Below are 22,704 nucleotides of genomic sequence, written 5' to 3' on the forward strand. Positions count from 1 at the left end.
ACACTAAGATAGGTATAACCAATCTGGCTAAACCCACATCTGAAAGACTGGCATTTCTGTTGTCTAGACTTTGTACATCAATCCACCAGGAGAAAGGAGTGGGACAGAAGCTAGATAGAACCAGAATGATCTCTGCTCTGAGGATCAGCAACAGACAATGTACAAATAAGCACCTCGGTTATTTGCAGATTTCTGACAGGGAATGAAACAGTTGTCTTCAACCAGAACGCATGACCAGAGAGACTGCTTTGTGTAAGATGTTTATCTTACCCTCTTCCCTTACCTTATCAGACACATCTCCTTGCCCTATTCAGAATCCAGCCAGTCACAAAATTCCATCTGCAACGAAAGGAAAAGTCCATTAATACCACCCCATAACCTTGCAACAAAAGACTAATAAGCAATTCAAGAAAGAAGTCAAACTTCTACTCCCATTCCAGTATAATCTCCACCCCAGGCAAATTGCCCTCCTGTCTGCGGCAATCTGGGAAACCTGGATATAAAGGTATTAATGATGTTGTAACATGTTCTGTAAGAAACACTCTCTTCCTCCTTTGGAAAGGTTAACAGAGGTGGCCAAGGCATACAGGTTGCCCTACCGAGTCATAAATAAGTCTGCAGCATCCTCTCATTAAATTAAATGAACATCAAATTATATAATGTGCACGGTTGTAAAATGAGACCAATGGTAATGGCTAGAAATAATCATAGCATCCTTATACATTGTGGAGACAATTTTCTGTCAGCATATCAAGCCAGGGTACATTGCACCTTTTATCTGCAGGCCAAAAAACTGTCAGAACAGACTTTCTTAAATATGGCAAAGCATGCAAGACACGGATGGAACAAAGCTCTCATGCACAACTTTAAATGATGCCTACACTGATCAAGTGCATTTAATTTTTTACCACCTTTACAAACCAATCTTTCAAGGAAACAAAGCTTCTTCAGGTAAGCATAATGCAATTTAGCATACCTCAGATCCCAAAAGAGTATCACGAACCTAACAAACAAGGCTGCAACCTTGGAATTAATGGTCTAAAACTGGGATAGACTTGGGCTCCAATGGCAACGGCAACCTCTGCCAGGACACAGTTAAGTAAAGGAGCCATGACCTGCAAAACTCAGCCAGCCAGTGAGCCAGCAGGGCAGACAGACTTCCAGTTGGAAAAAACACCTTGAAAAGCTCAAGAGACTGCCTAGAGAAGCGTGAGCCAAGGAGCTAAAATCCCACCAGACAAACCCCTCCACATGTCCTGTCAGCATTTTCAGCGCTCTGCCCGCCAGCACCAGAGCTTGTTAGTCCACTGCCAGGCTGAAAAAGACCAGAAACATGTAGACGAAATGGGACACTGCAAGAGAATAGGGATGGTGTCTTTTAAAAAGACTCATTTCTCAGCCCAGTTATCTGAAGGGAGATACGGCATGAACTGAAGGACTTAGAGCTAATTATTTTCATGTTCACTTATGTTTGCTGTAATGACTGTGCAAAGAGCGTTCCCATGCCTAAAGCACAAACTCATGCCACCACATGCGCACCATCAGAACCAAAAGGTACTCAGGTCCCCAGTAAGGAGGGATGCTGTAAGCTGGGGTCCTGAGGCCTTTCTGTGCTATGCTTTCCTTTTTTTTTATGTGTAAGTTAGCACAGGCTTGTAGAGCTAAAAAGAAACCTGTCATACAGTGAACACCATTTCCTCACCTTCACTGACGCATTTTACTCCCTCCTCTTATTTCCTCTTCTCAGTTGCCATTTGCTTCATTCAGAAATACTTTTTATTCATAACGCCACTGATCATTTTGGTTTTGGCATTACCAGAAACACCTTAACAACATTATCTCACTGAAGGTATTTTTTTGCACAATGGAGTCTTTAGCTCTTACAACAGAAAATGTTGAGGAACTGGAAAGCCAATGGCCAACCGAGTATCACTGTGCTCCCATTCTCCTGCCAGTCCTGACTTTCCTCATGGCTCAACCTCTTCCTGGCTATTTTCAGACAGACTGCAACAATTGTACAAGAACAATGGGGAAGTTTGTTTTACTCAAAGAGCAAACGCTTCGCAGCTTCCAATGTAAATATTTTAATTAATAGATTATTTTTTTAATATATTTTTAACTCTCTACTGCCCTACTGGTGCTGACATTCACCCACAGCTATGCGACCAGACTCAGCACTTGACAGACGTACGGCACTGAACAACGAGGCTTGCTGACTTCAAGAAAAGCACTTTCAGAAGCAAATCAAAACTGGTGGGGAATTTGCTGTGGGCACCTGGGAGGAAAAGTATGAAAGCAAAATGAGTCTGCTCAATTCCTGCACCAGGCTACAGGCTCATACTAACTCCCATCAAGATAGTGGACCTATTTTAATAGCCAACTTGTACAAAACCGCAACCTAAAGTCTTTCCAAAGCAACATTACGCCCTGTGACCAGGCTACAAGGAGGGGAAAAAAAAAGTGATGACTATCTCCTTGCCTCAGTCATCAGTACGGCAGTTCCAAACCACACCAACATTGCAACTCCTCCACAGAAATGCTAACACCCTCTCCTGAGTTTTGTAAGTGAAGTGTTGTGGATCCCACCAGTGGGAAGGGACCCGAGTCCTTTTCTGCTGTGTACTACTATTTTGGCACAACGGAAGGCAGCAGAGCAGACTCTGGGCCATACTGCAGCGCTGCTGTGACCCAGCAGCTGGCCCACGTACCTGCAGCTCTCTCATTCATCCACTATGCCATGTCCCTCCTCCACCTCGGACAAGGGGACACACGTCGGATGTGCTGCCATTGGCAGATGGCTGGCATTCGGAATTTTACTTTATTTAAAAATAAAGTGGGACACAGATGGTGCCGTTCCTGTTTTCTTTGAGCCTGACTGGAACGTGAACACAGGCGTGTCTGAACAGGGAAGCTCAGCCCCGTGGCGTGTTTCTGCACAGACCCATTCAGACCCAACAGCCCCTCGAGTGGCTGTGCTTTCTTTCCCCTGCCTTTCTCTGAATGGAGTCATTGCTCCTCTTGTACCGACCTCTGCACATCTGACGCCTGCTAGCAACAACTCCCATGTCATTCCCAGGCAAAATCCTTACTATATCCATGCGCAACCACTGTATTTGTGCAGGGTGCTTGTCAGGCTCCCGAGGTGCTGTGATGCTGCCCACAATCACCCAGACCAGCAGCCCCAAGCCCGCACACCACACCATGCCACATCCATGCTAGGAAGTGGGGAGGGCAGCAGGTGGACTGTCACAGCCCATAAACCGTTCACGTGGACCTACTGCCCACCCAGCTGCAGGGCCTACAGAGTGAAAGAGCATCAAGATCTCCAGACTGCAGTTCATTGAGAACAAACCTACCAGATGCCTAAATTAGCAAATGATAACTATTAACCACTCCCTATTAGGATGGGGAGGAGAAGGAATGCCTGGCAGTTAATTGAGAGAAATACTCTAATTTGGCGGCAGCAGCAGGACACCCTGGGGACCACAACGCTGTTGCTGGTTCTGCAGGGGAAAAAGAAGTGCTGGGGAGACTGGTGCTGCTGTGGAAGGAGGCAGACAGCAGCAGATGTATCACCTGCACAGTATGCAACACCACAGTACCTGCACTGGGAGGGTGCTGAAGGGCAAGGATGGAGGGATGGATGGACAGACAGATGGATGGATGGAAGCTCCCCTCATGACAGGCCTCATATGCATGAACGCTGGGAGAACTCTCCTACCAACTGCCCCAGGCTCACACCAGTCCTTCCATTCTCCCGTTATGACCTCTCCCAGGGTACCGCCATGCTCAACTTTTTCACATACCTACTGAACCAGGGACATACAACCAACACAGTCGTACCAACTTCTCTGCAGTCTTCACATCGGGGCAAGGAGAAGAAATGCTCCCCAAAGGAGCAGTACATTCATAAACTCCCTATGCCTAGGAGATAGGAAAGAATGGATGAATGCTAATCCCTCCTCCATGCCTCCAGCAGCAGTTTGCATTCTCCCACACAGAGGGAGGCCGACCTGTCTGGAAAAACGTAGACTGAGGATGGATTGCAAACTCCCTTCTACACCGACTCCCGTACAGTAAGGAAAGTGAAAGTCAGCCACTGCACTGCTGGTGGAAGATCAGAGCGCTCTGAGGGGCTGCTTTTAGGCAAACAGCAGAGCTAGACTACTCAGGATTGCATCAGTAAAATATACGTGCTAGGTAAAATATTCTGCTCACACGCTGCTTGAACCATGTAACATTTCTTATGGGGTTATTTTTTATTGACAGAGTACACTTTTGTCTAACTGTAGGAACATAAGCAGTCTACAACACACAAGAAGAACCACTCCATGTGAGATGCTGACAAACCTAGGACTCCTCTGCAGCCCACCTGACTTCAAACATCTATTTCCTAAACACAAGCAGGCCAGCGACAAACACAGCAAATACAGAGCTTGGAGCAGCTGCCACCACATTTCTTGAGCAGGTCTGTGTCTAAAACATGTCTCTGAGCATACAGTACTGTACGTGCACTAAAGCAGAGCCAGGAGGAGAAGCCCCAGGCAGGAAATCGAAATGCATCTTAGATTAGCACAGTGCTATGCTCAGATTTGGTTTTGATTTGCAAACCTTGCTGGCATTGGCTAAGTGACTGATTAAAGCTGTGTTGGGAAAAAAAAAAAGTCAGAGAGCTAAAATAAATCCCACAACATACATGAAGTTGCCCTGGTAGCAGCAGTACCTGTAAGGCTGATGCAAGATGTACCTTTCTCAGCATGCTTCAGAGCCCCGTTTGTATATCCCTATCTCTCCCTCAAGTTGCACGCAGTTGAATCAAACACAGGAGGATGAAGCAGTGGGAGTACATAGAGTCCCACCATCACCTCTGAAGCGCTCTGCTGTCTGCTGAGATGCCTCACAACTAACCACAGTCTCGCACCAACTTGGCTCCAAACAAATATTCAACGGCACCTGGGCAGGCTTCCAGCTCTCACCATTAATTCCAAAGCGAATGAACCCAGAGCCATCTCACAGCCCAAAGATGGCAGTCCTGGTGCTCAAATACACGCCCCAGTGATCGCAGCCCTGGCTTTCATTCTGCTGATACCTGCCTGGCAGGAGCCACTCTGACAGGACTTGCTGCATTGCCCTTGCTCACATATATCGTGGCAGCAGGGATGCACTACAGCTGGTACCTCCATTGGGGTGGGATGGAAGCTTTCCTGCAGCAGCCTGGATGAGAAATCTGAGCCTCGAAGGGAGAACTCAGATGCAGACTGAGAGGAAAAATGCATTATTTAATATTAGTATTTATTAATATCCGGGCTTCAACCGTGGATAAACAGACAAGGATCTCTGCCTGTGCACATACTTAAGAGAACTGTTTACACATGAAGTTCAAAAGGATGTCCTCATTTTATAAATAATTTGATCCGATGACTACATCAGGAAAAAAAAAAAAGTGCAATTTAAGGCTTCAGAGAGAGGCATAACACCTGGTTACCGATGTCTAAACAGTGGGGGGCAAAGACTAAACAAAAGGGTCTCTAAAACTCAGCAAATAGTTTTCAGCACACACCAAACTGTGACTGTTCCAACTGAGGACTTCCAAAAGTTTGCTTACCAGCAAGGCATTCTAAACACTCAGTACTTTGAGGGCCCATAGAAGGCCAGTGCTCCCTCTGTTGCTTCCAGCCAACCACACAAACCCCCAGCCATGCTCTCCCCATTCTGTTCCACACGCACAATGTGCCAGGAAGGGCGCACACAGAACCATGAGGTGTGGAGGCTGCAGTTGGCATGGGGAGAAGTTGTGCTCCTCTCCCCAGGAAGGGGGAGAAAAAGCTGAGCTGGACCCATTCCTTTTGTTTTCCTTTGTCACGTGCTCACTAATGTGTGCATGTATGGTTGTAGCTGCAAGCATATTGCTATTTGCTCGAGATCAATCATTTTGCATGCCAAGAAATAAACCCTGCACACAAGAAACCCATTACTCTATAAAGAAACAACATTTCCAGCAAAAATTCACTCTCCGCTTCAGTCAAATGCACAAACTTCATTTGTTTCCAGTTTTGTTTCTCAGTGCGGAAAGCAGCTGTGATCAGCAACAACAACCCAAGTGGTCTCAAAAGATGTTCCAAGAGGTACACATTAACCAAAATTTTGAGCAGACTTACAAAACACAGCACATAATATTCTCCTGCAATGCCCATATTTATGATCTGCTGCAAGCTGTAACGCCGGGTCATACTGAGAACACACGGAGTGTGTGTCAACTTACACAATTCAAAGGGAGAGACAAGAAAGAGAGAAGGAACGTGACTTTTAAAGTTTGCTTTTAAAGCAGTATATGTGCAATTTTAGTGTAGCTGTGCTGCAGATACTCAGCATCAGTAAGATACGTCTGACAATAGAGTAGAACTACAACATTTAAGGAGAGCCATGCTTTTGGTCCAGAGGAGGTGTGGACTGCAAGCATTTAACTTGGAACCAGTGACCACATGTGGAAAGAAAGGCTTGCCAGCCTGCGATCCCTGATGATGACTTCATCCTGCACTGCTCCCTTGAAAAGCATCAGCTTGCCCAAAGCAGCTCTTGCAGAGCACAACTCAACCAAAGAGGAGACAAGGGTGCCAAAAAGAACAATAAAAGTTTTTCCCTCAAATAATGAGGTATCCCTTATAATTCAGCCCCATAAAACCAGATTCGTCAAGTTCTAAATTGGGTTACAGCAATATTTCATTACAGTACAAATGTTCTTTACACCCTACTAAAGACGCCTCATAATTTAATATGCTATAATTTTTTTTAATTTTTTTTTAAAATCTGGAACTCGTCAAAAAATTGCCTGAAATAGGCATCTCCCTTATAGTCCATTCTCCATACGCATCTAGCTTCCAAAACGTAACTGCTTCACATCCTTCACATGGGAAAACGTTTGCAAAGTGTGTTTGTGTGCGGACTAAGAAAGGCTGTAAGTATCTCTCATGGGATTCTGAGGTATGTCAGTGCACATCCTACACAGGTTTCAGGATTACCCCACGACAGTCCGAGTATCGGGCTGTTACTTCTGAAGGCAGTAGAACCACTTGAAAAGAATTCATCAACGGGTTAAAATTTCAGAGGAAGGAGGAAAATATTCCAGATCTTTTAGAGCATTTACTTTTAAGTAGTAGCAAGTTTAAATAGTAGCAAGTTTTGCAGCACTTCTGACTGAAATACATTACCACAAAGGATTCTAAATTAAAAGTGTTTCATATACTGTTGTTTCAGTGGCTGACATGCAAATAAAAGCAAATAAAATATGCTTAAATGGGCAGAGAGGGGAAAAAAAACTCGCCAGTACTTCTTGTTATTAAAACTTGTAACTCCCATCCCTCCCTAGCTAATCAGGTCTTCAATACAAACAGAAACCGTTTCAGTGCAGTTACTGTAACACGCCTGCACAACCGGCAGCACCGTGAGAAGTTCAGAACATGACCACATCAGCACTACTGCACATAGGCAGCTTTCTTCAGCAAGTGGGTACGGTGAGAACTGCTATGAGAAGTTAAGATTCAAAGTCTGCACAGGACTGATGTCATTTCTTTCTGCGTCCGAGAAGCGGGCACGCTTTGTGTCTTTGTTTCCTGCTGTCTCTTCACTTGCCTTCAAGGCAGCGCAGCACAATCAGCATCACAGCGCACTGGTGCCGGGATCATCACGGGAAGCTGGGACAAATGTTCTGCATCTCAGCAAGCTTCTGGCACGGCAATTCGGTAATACCTGCACCAGCTGCTATTAACACAGAAGGAGGACTGCTCTTCTATTTACTGTATCTCTAGGAGCACCTATGTAATCTTTTCATTACCCTGTTGAGACAAGGGTTGATCCCACAAAATCCCACCACAACACTCCAGAAAGCATCTATATCAAGCGTGTGGCAACTGAGACACATCTGACCCATCACTTATCACACGGCCACACACCCTGGAGCAGAGCCGCAATGGGCTCAAGTTGAGATAGCAAGTGGCACAGCCTTGCCACAGCCTGCTGCCATTGCTTTCCAGGGCAGCTTTAAGGGAGGAGGAAGTAGTTTTATTTATGTGTATCGAAAAAGGAAAAATGCTTTGTACTGTTTTTTAACATGATATATTTTACGCTGCAGTAGGGCTTTCACAACAGTATTATTCTAGTTGCCAGACTTTTTCCAACAAATTAAATATCAAACAGTTCCTAAAGAGTAAAGCCATTTTGAGGCTGTTCACTGCAAAACGCTGCAAAGAAATAAGAATAAAAGAAGGCAGGTTCCTGCCATCCCAGGAGCTTGCTGACTCTCATTCACCCAGCCTTCTGAGAGAGTGGTTAGGTTTCCTGCAGCCAGTGCTAGGACTAAGGCTGGTACCAGGGAGCACCTGAGCTCATCGCTCCTCCTCACATTCCTAGGAAACAATCTGGCAGAAATATTCGTATTTTTCCCTTAAACAAGAACACTGCTATTTCAGATTAATGCCCAGCCAGTTTAACCACAGCTTTTTACAGATCAGGTTGGTGTTTCTAGCCAATGAAGAAGTGAGGCTCAACTGATAGCTGCTGGGCTGATGCGGACCTGCAGGAACTCTATCAGGTACACTGAAATCCTTCTGCATTTACAGCTCCATTAACAAATTCAAAAATCCATGAAAAAAAAATGGTATTCAGTTATCAAAACAGTATTGGCTTTAAAAACATACTTTTAGCAGATTTCTGCTGTCTTTATAATTGCTCAGATCAAGGTGGGACTGTTCTTGATTCTCATCATTCTAAATGCACTTCCCCAGGCAACTCAGTCAATTCTAGGAACCTATTACAATTAACTTCACTTTTTTATTCTACTCAGTGCTTTGCATTTCACAACATCTGCAGCTGTATATAAACTAAGTACGTGTTAGTTTTCATTTGGTTTTAAACAAGTGGTATACAACAAAGTAAATATAAATACCTGGCCCTACATTACCAAATCACTAATACCTCAACCGAATACATCTGTTCTGTCAGTATTCCTCTTTAAAGCAGGCACACATACACAAACACAAAACCCAAAACTTTTTCCCTATAATAGCAATTACTTGCTGAGAAAAAAATGACATTTTTCTTTCCTGGAACATTTTTGTAGCTGGAAAAACAATAAAGAATTAGCTAAAATCATGTGCTTACACAGGGATTAGTCAAAGCATCTCTTCAAGAAAGTTTAACCAACAGCTACGTCTAGCATGCATCGTCACTTAAGTGCTGCTGTCCTCAAAATATTACTGACAAGCATCTGCATAAACAGCAAAGAAAGGACGTGAGTGTTTATTACACATGTGGATCATCTCACCAATGACACCCAGAGCTCTATGGATTTACAGCTAGCAGTATAAATTTTCAACTATTACGGGCTTGGTTACTCTTTATACCTGACTGAGTTTGCATCCCAATACACTAAATCTTGATTTTGAGATCAAGATCCACCAATTAAATTATTAAAACCCTGAACATTCACTACTGCCCTCCCTTTCCTCAAATCACACACGCACAAAAAAATAGAAAAGTCTCTTGCACCCCTTCCCAGAAGTATGCTTTCTAGCTTTTCACTTATAGAACCGACTGGAGCCTGTACCAGCTGATCTGTGCAAACTCTGATGACTCTGTTTTCAAAATAAAAGACAGGAAATTACTCATGGTAGAGTAGCATTGCTAGGGGACAGTTTGAGTGGCCATCAGCAAGATGCGCATGGTAGGATGTGTGACAGAGAAAGATTGGTATCTACCACTTCCTCTCCTCAGATTAAAAAAAAAAAAGAAAAAAAAAAGAAAAAAAAGAGGGAGTCCTTTCTTCCCTGCTCAGACTACCCAAGATGGTGGAGAGGGCCAGTGCTGGCCCTGATGCACCACCTGCGGAAGCAGCAAAACCAGAGATTTGGTGGGGAAATTCCCCAAAGCCAAACACACGTGGGGTTGCACCAGGCTGGTTAGATAGTGACTTTATTACATGTCTCAGAGAGCATTATCAAGTAAAGATAACAGACCTGGAAGGCATCAGACTTGCAGAAGGACAGTTCTTTCCAGCCAAGCGATATCTGTTTAGTTGAGGTCAACATAACGTCTGTGTCCAAAAAAAACCAACAACACAGAACATCCTAAAAACACATAGCCTCCCTATAGTAAATCCAAAAGGAGAACATCACCATATCCCAAATCTGTTACAGGAAGACTCACTGGGTGGAAGGCTCGGTAGGAGCTGGGCTGTGCCCCAGCACAAGGATACACTGGAACACAGGTGAAGCCACAGAGCCCTGGCCAGCGAAGCTCATCCAGTGGGCAGCCAGCAAGCAGCAGCACTGCTCACAAGGAAATTTTAGAAGCGAAAGCAATCAGCAGCTCTCCCTTAGGCAAACCTGAACAGCTTATTCTGGCTACTAGCCAGAGCTAAATCTGAGCTGTGCAGCTCCAATCCAACAGATTTCAGCAATTACAAGAAGTACGTGCTGGTTGCTGGCAGTGCCAGCTCTGCACACCTTGCAAGTCTGTTCTCCTCAAGGATAGCACCAGAAACAAGTCAACTCTCAACAAAAAAGCGTTTTTTTCTGCTACTTGCAAAAGGCCAACACCACAGGCAAGGAAACAAGCATCCTGTTTTCCTCCACAACCCATTCTGTTTGTTCTAGCACCACGCCAAGCCTACCTAACTCTTCAACACATGCATACATGGGATAACACAGAGGTTGCTGAGATTCTCTAACCAACAAGTTCCACACCCTGCCAGAGATGCAGGGAGGTGCTGGAGTCACCATCCCTAGAGGTGGTCAAGAAACATCTAGATGTTGTACTGAGGGGCATGGTTTAGTGGGCAATGTTGGTGATAGATGAACAGTTGGACTAGATGATCTTAGAGGTCTTTTCCAACCTTAGTGATCCTATGCTATGAGGGCAAGTACAGAAGGACAGGACATAGCCCTTTCGGTTGAAAGAAGAGGAAGTAAGTGAAGAAGTAGTTGTTACCAAGAAAGAGACATACTCCCAAAGCATTGCCACACCAGCAGCACACCACTGAGACATGGCACCCAGCAGACCTACTCTAACAGAAGTGTTTTGTAAAAAATCTGCTTTTTCCACACTTCCATATCCCTCACACAGGATGAAGAAAGATCAAAAAGGACGTCTGTGAAACCAAGAGAAAATCCTGCAGCAAAGAGGAGAAGATCGTGCCTACCATGGTTGACTTGATGATTTTAAAGGCTTTTCCCAACCTAATGGATTCTATGAAATGGAAAACCATAAAGAAACAGGAACCCATAGACTGAAGTAGTTTGGCTTGAGGAACAGTACGGAAATAGCTTCCATGGCAGCCCTAAGTGTCCTTCCTTATTTTTTCTCCTTTGCCTCTTTGCAGACTCTACAACAGTCTCCTAGCTTCTCTTGCTGTCCTGTAGATTTCTGCATAGTCCTAAACACACCAGCACCAAAACATGAGACAAAACCAATCTGCTCCCTCCCCAGACAGAGAAAAGCTGTGAGGAGGAGGGACTGAGCAGAAGAGCTTCCACCATCCTCAGCTGGCAGCAATCACAATTTGGCCAAATCCAATTAACCCACCTGCAACCCTGCTTTCTGGCAGACTGGTGACTCCAGACTAGAAGGGCTTTACAGGCAACTCTATTTTCTTTACTGATGCTGTTTTCCTTTATCCTTGTTAACATTACTTGCTTATTTTTCGAAAAGCAGGGAAGCTAACGATCAGTTATACCGAGAGCTGTATAACACAACTAAAGCTTTTCCTTTTCAGACAGGGAAGCACCTTCTGAAACAAATTTTAGTTGCCTTCACTTTGAAAAATGGAGAAAGAAGTTTGTTTTGTTTTTTTTAAGTTCTAATATTTTCCCTGTGACGTCTCCCCTTTGCAAACGCTACTATGAATTTTCCAGATTTCTAACCTTATGGGAATTATACTACTTCATTTGAAACTTCATATAGTATTTAACAGTAAACATGATATTAATAGTCTTGTTTTTTTAAGCTTACTGGGATCGTTACTTTACTCGAACTTCATACAACCAGGAGAGAAGAAAATATGCACAAGCAAAGATAGCAAGAAGTAAGGTAGAGAAAGGCTGTGATTTAGTACGAAAAGTAAAAACTGATGGATGAATAACGCGGGAATGATGGATTAGGTTACCCGGTTGTATGTAGGGATACAACTATGTGACAGGGCCCATATTTCTACCACATGCAAATGTTTGGTGAGTTGGAGTTTCTCTTTTGCCTCCTGTCACATTCATTTACGCAGCCTGTCCCTGCAGCCTTGACACAGCGCCATGCTGCCCGACGTCTGCTTTGTCTCGTGGAGATGAGAAGCCTGCCTTTGGTTCAGATTCATGCAGTTCTACCACCTTTCAACATACACTTCCTTATGGATCAGAAAATAAAATCCACCACGTGCAGATTCTTTCTTGCCCAAATGAATTCACTTTTTTTTTTTTTTAATGGACATTTTATGAACTAAATATAAATGGTATTTCCCTTGGAAATAACTCTCCTCATCCCAGGAAAAAAATATGACAACATAAAACCATTCAATGCTATTTGTATTTAAAACTCAACAGTTTCAAGACCAATCTTCTTTAGCTATTAAAGCAAGTCAGGAAGATGCTGTAAGGAGGTTAAACTTACACTTCAAACCCACTGCTTCTGCTATTTGAGAGTTTTAATACAGATACTATCCCATAAACCTTTCAGCATCATATTTATGAGCAGAGGGATGCGTTTATTTCTTTCCATGGAAAAGATGGAGTAGATGACCAACACATCACTGGTGAAAACTGCTATGCAATAAAATAACCCACAGCCACCTGAATTTATAAATTCTTCTAAGAAAGTAACGTGTGCCAAGCCAAGCAATTCTGATGAATTACATTAGATGCCAATAGATTTCATAGAAATAATTTGCAAAGAGCTGCATCTGCACAAAGACGTACGTGCGTTCGTGCTTCTGAAGGAAAATAAATTCTGACTTCTCACATCCAGGTATTTCCACTTGAGCATAAACCTGTAAGATTATTAACTATAATAAAGCCCTAAAATGGATGCTAAAACCGTGTTTGAGGGCAGCATCAGACATTCCAAAAACATATATAAGCTGAGTTCTAGTGCACTATATAAAGGCAAGTTTCAACTAGAAAGCTTTAATGTGATTTGTGGTACTTTAAAAGCACTCTTATAACAATTTTAATAGTTTAAAATATTGGAGCTTAGTCCCAAAGAGAAACAGCTAGCGCTAAACTGCCATTTTAATGGAATTTTTGCGCCCTCTCTCCACACTCTACTTTATAAATAAACCTCTAGACTTTTTATTGATTTTTTTTTAACATGATAGATCGAGCCTCGCTGGGAGAGAGGGCCGAGGACCAGCCCATGAAAAATTACAGATTCACAATTTCTGAAAGGGACAACAATAACAAAACCTCCACGGGAAAACTACCGCACTGTAATGCATATATGTGTGTGCTTATTGCTCTTCGGATCTGCAGTGTATACATACATATGCATATCGAATCCTATTTATTAAGATTACTGTAAGAAACAATTAAAAGAATACCATATACAGTTACATCACGTGCTGTACATCCTTTTCAGTTAGAAAGCACAAACTCGTTTCAGTGTCTGACCTAAGGAACACCCTGAAGTGGTATGGGTCACACCACCAGAACCGTCTCAGGGAGGGGGAAGTTCCGTAGTAGTAGTTCAAGTGCAGGAGATGGAAAGGTAAAATCCTTCAAGAAAGTCTCGACGGTAAACAGAGGAACAGCAAGCCTATGTTAGTGCACTCAGCAGGTGCTGCAGCCTCCAGGGTCCCGTGCCAGGCACCTCATCAGGATACTGCCCTGCTGACCCAAATTCTGCAACTAGCTCTTCCTCTGTGAGCATCACCAAGCACATTTGTGGCCACGCTGTGAGATCACAGCTCCTCCTGCATCCAAGCTAAGAAACAGACTGCAGCGGCAGATTGAAAAGTTACCACTCATATGCGTGGTCAGGAGTGGAATGGACTCATAACCTACTGTTAGTTTTCTGACACAGAGAGTGACAACGTGGCTCACGTGATCCAATTTTCAGTTACCAACGTTTTGCTAAGGATAAGCAGAACAGCTGATGCCATAAGTTGAATTTCTTACATAAGGAAGAACGTGGAGGGCAACAAGGACAACAAGAAGGAAACAAGAGAAAGCCGTCAGCAAAACCTAACCTCAGTAAGTGCAATCATTGATATTTTGCAGTTCATCTTTATTCCATTTGGGTTGTCCCCGCTTAGTGCAATCTATTTGTTTAAACCCGGATCTATTCACTGTACATATATGCGACTAGATTAAAAAGATTCCTTGAGTGTACAACTTAGTTTGAATTCTTCGCAGGATCTTGCAAACTCTCGCGTGCTTTATTTTAGAAACAAGGACAACAACAAAAAACGAAAAACACAACAGCTGCCATTTCCATATGTGCTCTGTATTTTACTAGTTCTTTACCAGAAATGAAAACAACAACAGCAAAACAAGAAGACCACCACAAAAAGAATGCTAGGGGCATTATGTTTTCTGTGATGGTTTGAAATAGGACAATTCTGAATTGCTGGGCTCCTGTCACACCTGGCTCTAAGTTCCCCAACTGAAACACAAAAGGAATGGCAGTTCAGAGAGCTACTCATTGGGATGTAGAGATGGTATGAAAGAAGAACCTGGGATACTGGGGGATTCTTGTCGTGAGATGCCCGCAAATGATTTTCAGTGAACACAGCTGCAGTGTTCCAAGTCCAGAGTGACTACAAGTCTCTCCCTATCTTCTCAGTAGTTGCTCTTCTTCAGAGAAGAATAAAAAAAAAAAAAAAAAAAAGCTATCATGGTAGTAACCAATGGTGATCTAATACACATATACACAATACAACAGCAACCAGTGGTGCTACAAACAACTCAAGATGCTCAGCACTACGTACAGGGAAAGGTGGGGTCAGAAAATGAGGAACAACCAACCTACAGATCTCACTCTGAGTCTCCCACCAGCCTGTACCACCAAGAAGCAGTGCAGTGCATACCCAGCAAAGTTCCTGCGGGCCAATGCAGATATCAGAGGGATGGTGCTCCTTCTCAGATTCAGCCAAGCCAGACACAAGGACTCTAAACCAGGATTAGTGACTTCTCCTCTGAAGTCACATCTCTGAACATCTCTGACATCGAACAGCAAAGCCAAAGAACCAGCAATGCTAACAGCCATGCTGCTGCCTTGTGAGGAACACAAACTTCAGAGGCCAGAATTTTCAACTCAACCTCTTTGCTAGCACTGAAGTCATGTAATTCTTTTTCCCCATTAAAAGTCTAATTTTAAAATACCACTCTGCTTTAGCTCACAGACACCTGCTACTGACAATTATCAGAGAACATATGTAAGAGAAAAGAACAGCATATGGCCATACAGCTAACTATGTTGATGAAGAGCTCCTCTTCCCTCTAGAAGGGACACATGGTTTCACTAGGTTTTACTGAGAGGGCCACCAGCACGATTTTTGTGAGGACCTGCTGTTCCAACACGCACACAGAGCAATGCCAACACATGACCCACATTTCTCCTCAGTGCCATGTCTGGGCAAAGCCCTTTCGATGTGTGCACACTCCTGCTCTCTGTGAGCATCCCCTGCACTGCCTCCTCCAGTCCCTTCCAGAGGACTATTAGAGAAGAGCCGAGCTAGGAAAGCATCAAAAAATACAAGGCGTGTGAATGGGAGTCTGTAACTATTGCATGTCGAGACTCTGATCCAAAACTGTCGATGCAAGTTGTTGCTGAAGGCCTCCTCACCCTCCTCCCACGACCAAAGAAACACAGGAAGAGAACACAAATCTCCATATCCACTGCAGCAATGGATGGTTTTGTTATGACATTTTCTTTTTTCTTTTTTCTTTTTTTAAACAATAATTGGAATCAGTCCTTTCCTCAGTCTTAGACCTCCCCAGATAGTAAAGAGAAATAAAATCATGCTATGTATAGAATGATGTGCCCGGAAATTTGGAAACACAAGAGTCTGGATAATCTTTATCACTTTGCTTTGTCTCTGTGTGCATCTGGTACCACCACCACCACCACCATCATCATACACTGTCTGCTGCACGTGATCACCTGAATTCAACAACACGTTTCTCTCCTTTCTCTTCTGAATGTGTTTATTTTTCCTCTGGGAAGTGACTTACTTTAAAATTGCCTCATGATTAACAAATGCAGCAGTCAACTTTCCAAAATGCCAACTTGGATTTGATTCCTGTTTCCCACATTCCAGCCCCACAAACTACCACAGGAAGACCTCCTCCCCTCTCTTTCATACCACAACGGTTGCCTGAACCCCAGCAGGGCCACGCTAGCTCTGCTGCATGTATCATTGACATACAGCTTTCCCTAAGCCAAGCTCAGCTTTGCACATAGGACACACAGGTAACACCTAAGAGCTACAGTCCCAAAACCTCACCCACCTTGCAGGGGGCTCCTTTCTACAGGGCCGCCTGCTCTCCTGGAGTGAGCATCCCCAAGAAGCCAGCTTGCTGTCCCTCACGTACTTAATGGCTTGACAGCGATCCCACAAGCTGTACACTGCTAGAGGGTCACCACACCCAGTCAGGCACACAGAAATGAAGTAAATTGCACTCCCATTGATTTCAAAAGGCTTTAGACCAGATCTTTATTTCTCATATTTCATTGTACAAAGATGCAGTTATGGCTCTTGAATTGACATGAAGTTAACAGCGTGCCACGGGCTGCAGGGAAAGACTCACAGCATCGAGCTAGCGCTCGGTTAACAATTCAACAGGGAGGAGAAAAAAGCCTGAATGCTGTAGCATGGCTGACATAAGCCGTGATGTCATTTCCCTACAAAGCCTGGCAAAATAAAAAATAAGATCTTTTTTTCAGATCCAAGCTGCAGAGATATGTAAATCATCTGGCCTCCATTTCAAATAAACGGCGCGAGATAACCCACAACTTAATAACTCTTCCAGCCTTCATTCCTGCTCTTCAGAGGGCTTCCAAACCACTGCAGGATCAGATCCTCTGGAGAGCAGGAGCCAAGCCACTTGCACAGGCATGCAGCTTCACTGCAGTCCCACCCGGCAGTGCCAGCACCGTCTGGTTCTCACTCCTCAACACCATGTTTGATTGTTGGGTTGTTTTTTTTTCTTTTGGGAGGAAGTAATTTTAAACAAACTATCAAAAAAAAGAATCTCGCTGTAACAACTATAAAGCAATTTTGGTACAATCATAGCTGAAATTAACATTTCTCTAAGGACAGATTAAACGAGCCAACCAAAACAGGTTGGGATCAGAGAGAAAGAGCATCTAAGAACTACAAAAAATACCCAGATAAATTAAGAAAAAATAAATTTCCACCAAACAGACTGGAAGCCACCCACAGAGCTACTGCATTTCAGTAATTCAGAAAAGACTGCACAACAATTTCACCTTTTTCTATATATATATATATATTTTTTTTTTTACATTACCTACCTTTTTAAAACAGTAAAATCACTTTCTCCACTTTCCCCCCCAAAAAGCAACTCTTTGAATACAAACTTTGCCTTAAGTGCTTTGCATACCTATTATGCCAGTAAATAATTTCAGAACTTGAGAACATTCATGAGAAAATTCAACCTGGAGGGTAATTTTCCTGAAGTTTCTACTTGGCAAATGAAAACAGTGGGGTTTTTTTTTGTTGTTGTTGTTGTTTTTTCTTTACAGATGAATATCCTTCCCTGTAATTGCTTTTCTGTTACCGTCACGTAAATTGGCATTTCACACAGATGCAGCTTGAAAGCTACCTAATGAAAAATAAATAAATAAATAAAAAGCAAAAAAAAAAATCACCCCAACCTGCACAGGACAGGGCAAAACAGTACCAATAACGTGCAGGCACAGGCACCTAGATTAGGGGGAAAAAAAAAAAAAAAAAAAAAAAAAGCACCGTTGCATAATTTATTTGCTTTCTTACTACTTTCACAGATTAAGAAAGATAGCAGCACTATGAGATAGCTAAAAGATTTCTTTTGCCTTTAGCTCAGTAATTTACAAGACTTTGGGTTTTGTCTTTTCTTCTTGTTGTTGTTCGATGGGAAAACACTGTGGAAATAACATTTACCTGAATTCCCAGCCTACAGAGCTCGCTTACAGCAGCTTGATACAGCTGCTTGTCCACCAAGCGCCATAAAGAAAGACTTACAGTAAGCGGTGACTAATCTCTCCAGCACACACTGTATGTGTATCACTGAGTCAGCTTGAAAGTTTGTTCATTCACTCGAATGCCGCTTCTTCCATCCCCTTTGCTCTGATCTGCAGACAGACCTGACATCTAGCTCCACTTCATTCAGGGAGACATTCTTATTGCCTTAATAGGCAATAGGTGCAGGTACAAAATGTCCTGCTATAGAACAAGACTGACCTAAATAAAAGGTAAGTACCCACACAGCTGCGGAAAAGCCAACCAGCCAAACAAAAAAGATGCCACGTTTGCCACGAGCACAAAACGCTGAGCCCCATAAGGAAGGAGGTACCAAAAGAAATCCCCAGTTCCCACTTTTGGCTAACAGTTTGGCAGCCTAGCTGTGCAAAGCATGTGAGAAAGAACGAGTTTAAGCAATCTGGTCTGCTGGTAGCAAAAGCAGCAGCCAAACAACACAGGCACATACTACAGACAGCTAGAATGACCACGTATGACTTTGCATTTGATGGAAGCTAAAATAAGATGCCCCGTTCGTTTGTTCTCTTTTCTCATTTCTCGCCATTTACATAATTAGCGGTACGGATTTTCCAGAAATAACCTGAAAGTAAAAGTTCCACCTGAAAAAACTGTGCTAAGTACGGGCTTAAATTGAAGGATTTTCTTCACGTCGTTGGAGCACATCATCTGCTTTGTAATTACCACTCTTCAACGAGAAAAACATACTTATTATAGCATAATATAAGTACAGGTAAGAGCTGCCTTAATACACTCACCCAATCTTGCACCTTCGTTCAAACAGTCACACGAGTAGTTCAACTGACTACAGTATGAATAGACACCGCTACAGATGACTAAACATTGAAAACCGTGGCCCAGTACAAAGCGCACTTAATCCAACAGAAGCTTCTCCATCACCCAGCTTTATGCAGCCATCTACACGCCACTTCCACGAAGTCTGCATCGCAGCCTTATGAGTTTTGGACAAGCGCCTACTGGCTGAGAGCTGGTCTTTAAAACCAGATGAGCCTATGTTATTTTAATGAACCTCTACTTTAACTAACGATCAGTTAGTTAGCCTAGGGATCATATGCTAGCAGACTTGAAGCAAGAAAGTATCGTTCCCTTCATAAATTATTGTAATTCTGCAGCACTAGGCTATCATTTATAACTGCACACTCAATATTCAGATTAAACTTTCTTCTGAAAGTTGGAAATCTTGGAAATAACAGTCTGCTAGCACTTTATTTTATCACCCCTGCTCGTATCTGGCAGAATCTCGCTGTGCAGGCAGCCACAGTTAGCTTACCATACTTGCCTTTCATTAACAAAACAGCACTTAACCCAGTGTCTTTTTTCTGTGCGCCTCCCTCCTCAGGTGTATTATTTCTTTAAATCTAAAGCCATTTTTAACTTCAAAGACTAATTTTTACTATGAGCAAAATGAAGGGTAAAATTCATCCTCTGCAATGCATTTTTGGTTTTCGAGCGTACAAATGGAGAAGCCTTTTTTCATTTTACCTGCAAGGCATATTCTCTTATTCATGCTTTTTCATTATAATAGCAGCAACTTTAGAAAAGTGTTAAAGTTCATTATAATCCAACTCTTTCAAAACTTCACAGTCCTGAAAAAAAAAAAAAAAAAAAAAAACACTTTTCTTCAGGTAAATTTTTCTTCTCATTTTCTGCTTTTATCAAACACACACGTAGGCAGTAGCAATACATTTTTATCTTGATCCATGCAGCTCAGATACCAGTTTACTCGGCTGACAGAACAGAACAAGCCTAAATGATGAAAAAAATTCAGAGGATTTCTGTCTATCACCTCCACCGAGAAGTCTCTTCTAGTCTTGAAAACACACAGCATCAATGAGAAAAAGAAGAGGGAGAAGCTACCTGCCTGCACCTCTGCAAACATTCTGGCTTAGAAGAATTACTGCCATCTTAAATGAAGATATGTCCCTACTGTACTCATAACATTTTGTTTCAACACAGTTATGAATATGAATCTCACTTTTTCATACTTAAAGTGTCTGTTCATTCAGCAACCACCCTCCCTCCTCTCTGAAACTGATGCTTTGTCATGGACGCTTAAAGAAGCAGGTGTGGATGCTTTACAGGGCATTCCTGCAGATGAAGACTGCAAGGCAATGAGTGCTTCACCGCCTGCATTCAGAGCACCTACCAAAGCAGATAGCTGGCTCCAATAACCTATCTATCTTGGTGTGACTAGGATGGTGAGGGTTCTTCCGGACAGAGGAAAGAATACCACTGCTGCTGCTCAAATGCATACAAAAATACTGCATCCTGCCCTGCTTGGAATTCTCCTGCTGAGTTGTGTTGCCAAAGAAAGAACTTCAAACAGCTTTACTCGGTCCTTTTATATCAAGCATCCTTGTTGAGCATCTCACCACTAAAGCATGTGAATCTCTGAGATGGCTTTCTGCCCTATTTTCACCAGGAGGAACTCATTAGAATATCGCTGCAAGTACTTGTTTATTATCATTGCTGTGATGCTGAATTCACATTTTTACACTGATCAATAACAACTAAGTCAACGCACTACACACCCAGCCCACACATGAAGAAAACTCATTTAACAAGGAGATCAAAGTTTTATACCTTCTACTGCTGTAAAGTCACAACCAACCTGTTGGTTTTGCCAGTTATCTTTGAAGAATGATTGGGAATGAACGAAAAAGTAATTCTGGAAGCACATACTGAAATTGCAGATATAAAACAGAGATAGGAGGACGCATGCAAACAACCACGTGGGAGACCCTTGCTCGAATTCAAATTGCACGGCAGGCCAACAAGACGGCTGAAGTATCAGTGCTCCTGAAAAGCCTCCATACAGGTGAGCATTAAATATTTCTTTTGTTCCATCAAAATTCATAGGGCTAGCAACTGGAGTGCTCCCACACGCTCCTTTCAATACATCAGGGGCATGAGCAGCAACCAAACCACTGCACTCAAAGCTGAGCTACACGTAACGTAAACTTGCGGTTCGGGGGACTACAACCTCTCACATTCAGCAGACACAGCTTTGGTAACTGCCACAGAGTTTATGTGAAGTCCCACAGCAACCCAGGAGCTATTGCAAGTAGCTACTTTCAGCCTCCAGAGTGAGCACAAAGTGTGGTGCTCTTGCTGCTGATATAAGCACACATCCAACCCAAAGACGACCACCCAGCTCCTATGCTCAGGATAAGACAAAATGAGAGGCAGCCAAAGGGAAACAACAGGGAAGATATTTAAGGAACTCTGTCTACATCTCAGGGCTTTGGTGGACTGAATTTTTGGGAAAAGAAAGCTCAGCTTAGCTACATAAGGTCTTCTGAGTACTAATCATTGTGGCAGATGTGAATCACGTGAAGAACGGCCAGCATCCCCATTTTATTTACTATCCCACTGCTGTTGTTAACACTTCGAATCTTAACTTCATGGAAAGAGCTAGTAACTACCAAATGCGCATGTAAAGAAAACGGTACTATTTACTATCAAGCTGATTTTCCGGTACAAACAGGTTCTTCCACCAGTACGTCCTCTCTGTTCCCAGGAGTCCATAGGGCAGCAGCAGAGACACAGCACTGAGGGCACAAGCCCAGCAGGAGAAAGGGCCTCCCGTCAAACAACTCCACTTACCTGTTCCTGCATCATGCATTACTACGCTACCCAGAAGAATATACAATCTCTAGTTTCTGATCAAATTGAGTAGTAATAGCATCTTATCTTATGCCTTCAAACTTTCACAAATCTATAATGCAGTATTTCCAAATCTGCAGGACTTTGAAATTGTATTCAAAATTAAAGCACATGGAGGTTAAAAAAAAAAAAAAAGTATTACAGCATATAAATAATACAGTTCCTTCTTACAGATTAATTACATTCAATTCTGTATGCACTGCATGGGACTATTTCAACTCACGCAAAGCTACAAGAGCATTCATTTCACCAGAACTCCCTTAAGAACATTATATTGCAAGAGTGCCCATCTGCATTTGTGCCACAGGACAGCAGTGTTTACCCCACTGATTGCTTCAAAACACTGTGCCAGGATTGTACTGTGTGTTCTGCTAAGAAAATGAAAGAAGTTACTATTTAGGTCAAGTGTAAGATTAAGAGAGAGAGGGAAAAAAAAAAAAGGCTTGTTAATATATCTGTAATTGGCATAGCCCTCCAAATGTAAATAGTGATCCTTCCAAAAAAAGGCATTTCTAGTTTAGATTTGGCACACGAAACATGACAATACTGGGAAAAATACTGTTCTGCTAATACAACTGGAGATCAGACAGGATTCTTACTCACCCAGAACGGTTGCAAAACCCCTTGATCCTCTAATATGTGCTATTTTATAAGCAGTTTTTGGTTTAAATGGGAAAATGCATTCAAGGACATTTCTAAACCCATTAGTATCAGATTTTTTCTTTTAGATAAAAAAGTCACATACAGACTTTGCTCCTATCCTCCCCACACCCCCTAAA

At 42.8% G+C, this 22,704-nt stretch overlaps 1 protein-coding gene across 12 annotated transcripts in view; it reads right to left on the reverse strand.

Annotated features, from left to right (window-relative positions):
- The window catches only part of TRERF1 (transcriptional regulating factor 1), a 103,037-nt gene that overhangs the window by 74,779 nt on the left and 5,554 nt on the right, over nt 1–22,704 (reverse strand). For 11 of the 12 annotated variants that reach the window (XM_040697391.2, XM_015283853.4, XM_015283852.4 and 8 more), the window contains exon 2: nt 284–339. The exons of the other annotated variant lie outside the window; for it this stretch is intronic. The gene's annotated coding sequence lies outside the window, so the exon portion shown is untranslated. The remainder of the gene's footprint in view (nt 1–283; nt 340–22,704) is intronic. 12 annotated transcript variants of the gene reach the window in all.

Source organism: Gallus gallus, chromosome 3, assembly GCF_016699485.2.
Source record: "Gallus gallus isolate bGalGal1 chromosome 3, bGalGal1.mat.broiler.GRCg7b, whole genome shotgun sequence".
Lineage (NCBI taxonomy): Eukaryota > Metazoa > Chordata > Aves > Galliformes > Phasianidae > Gallus > Gallus gallus.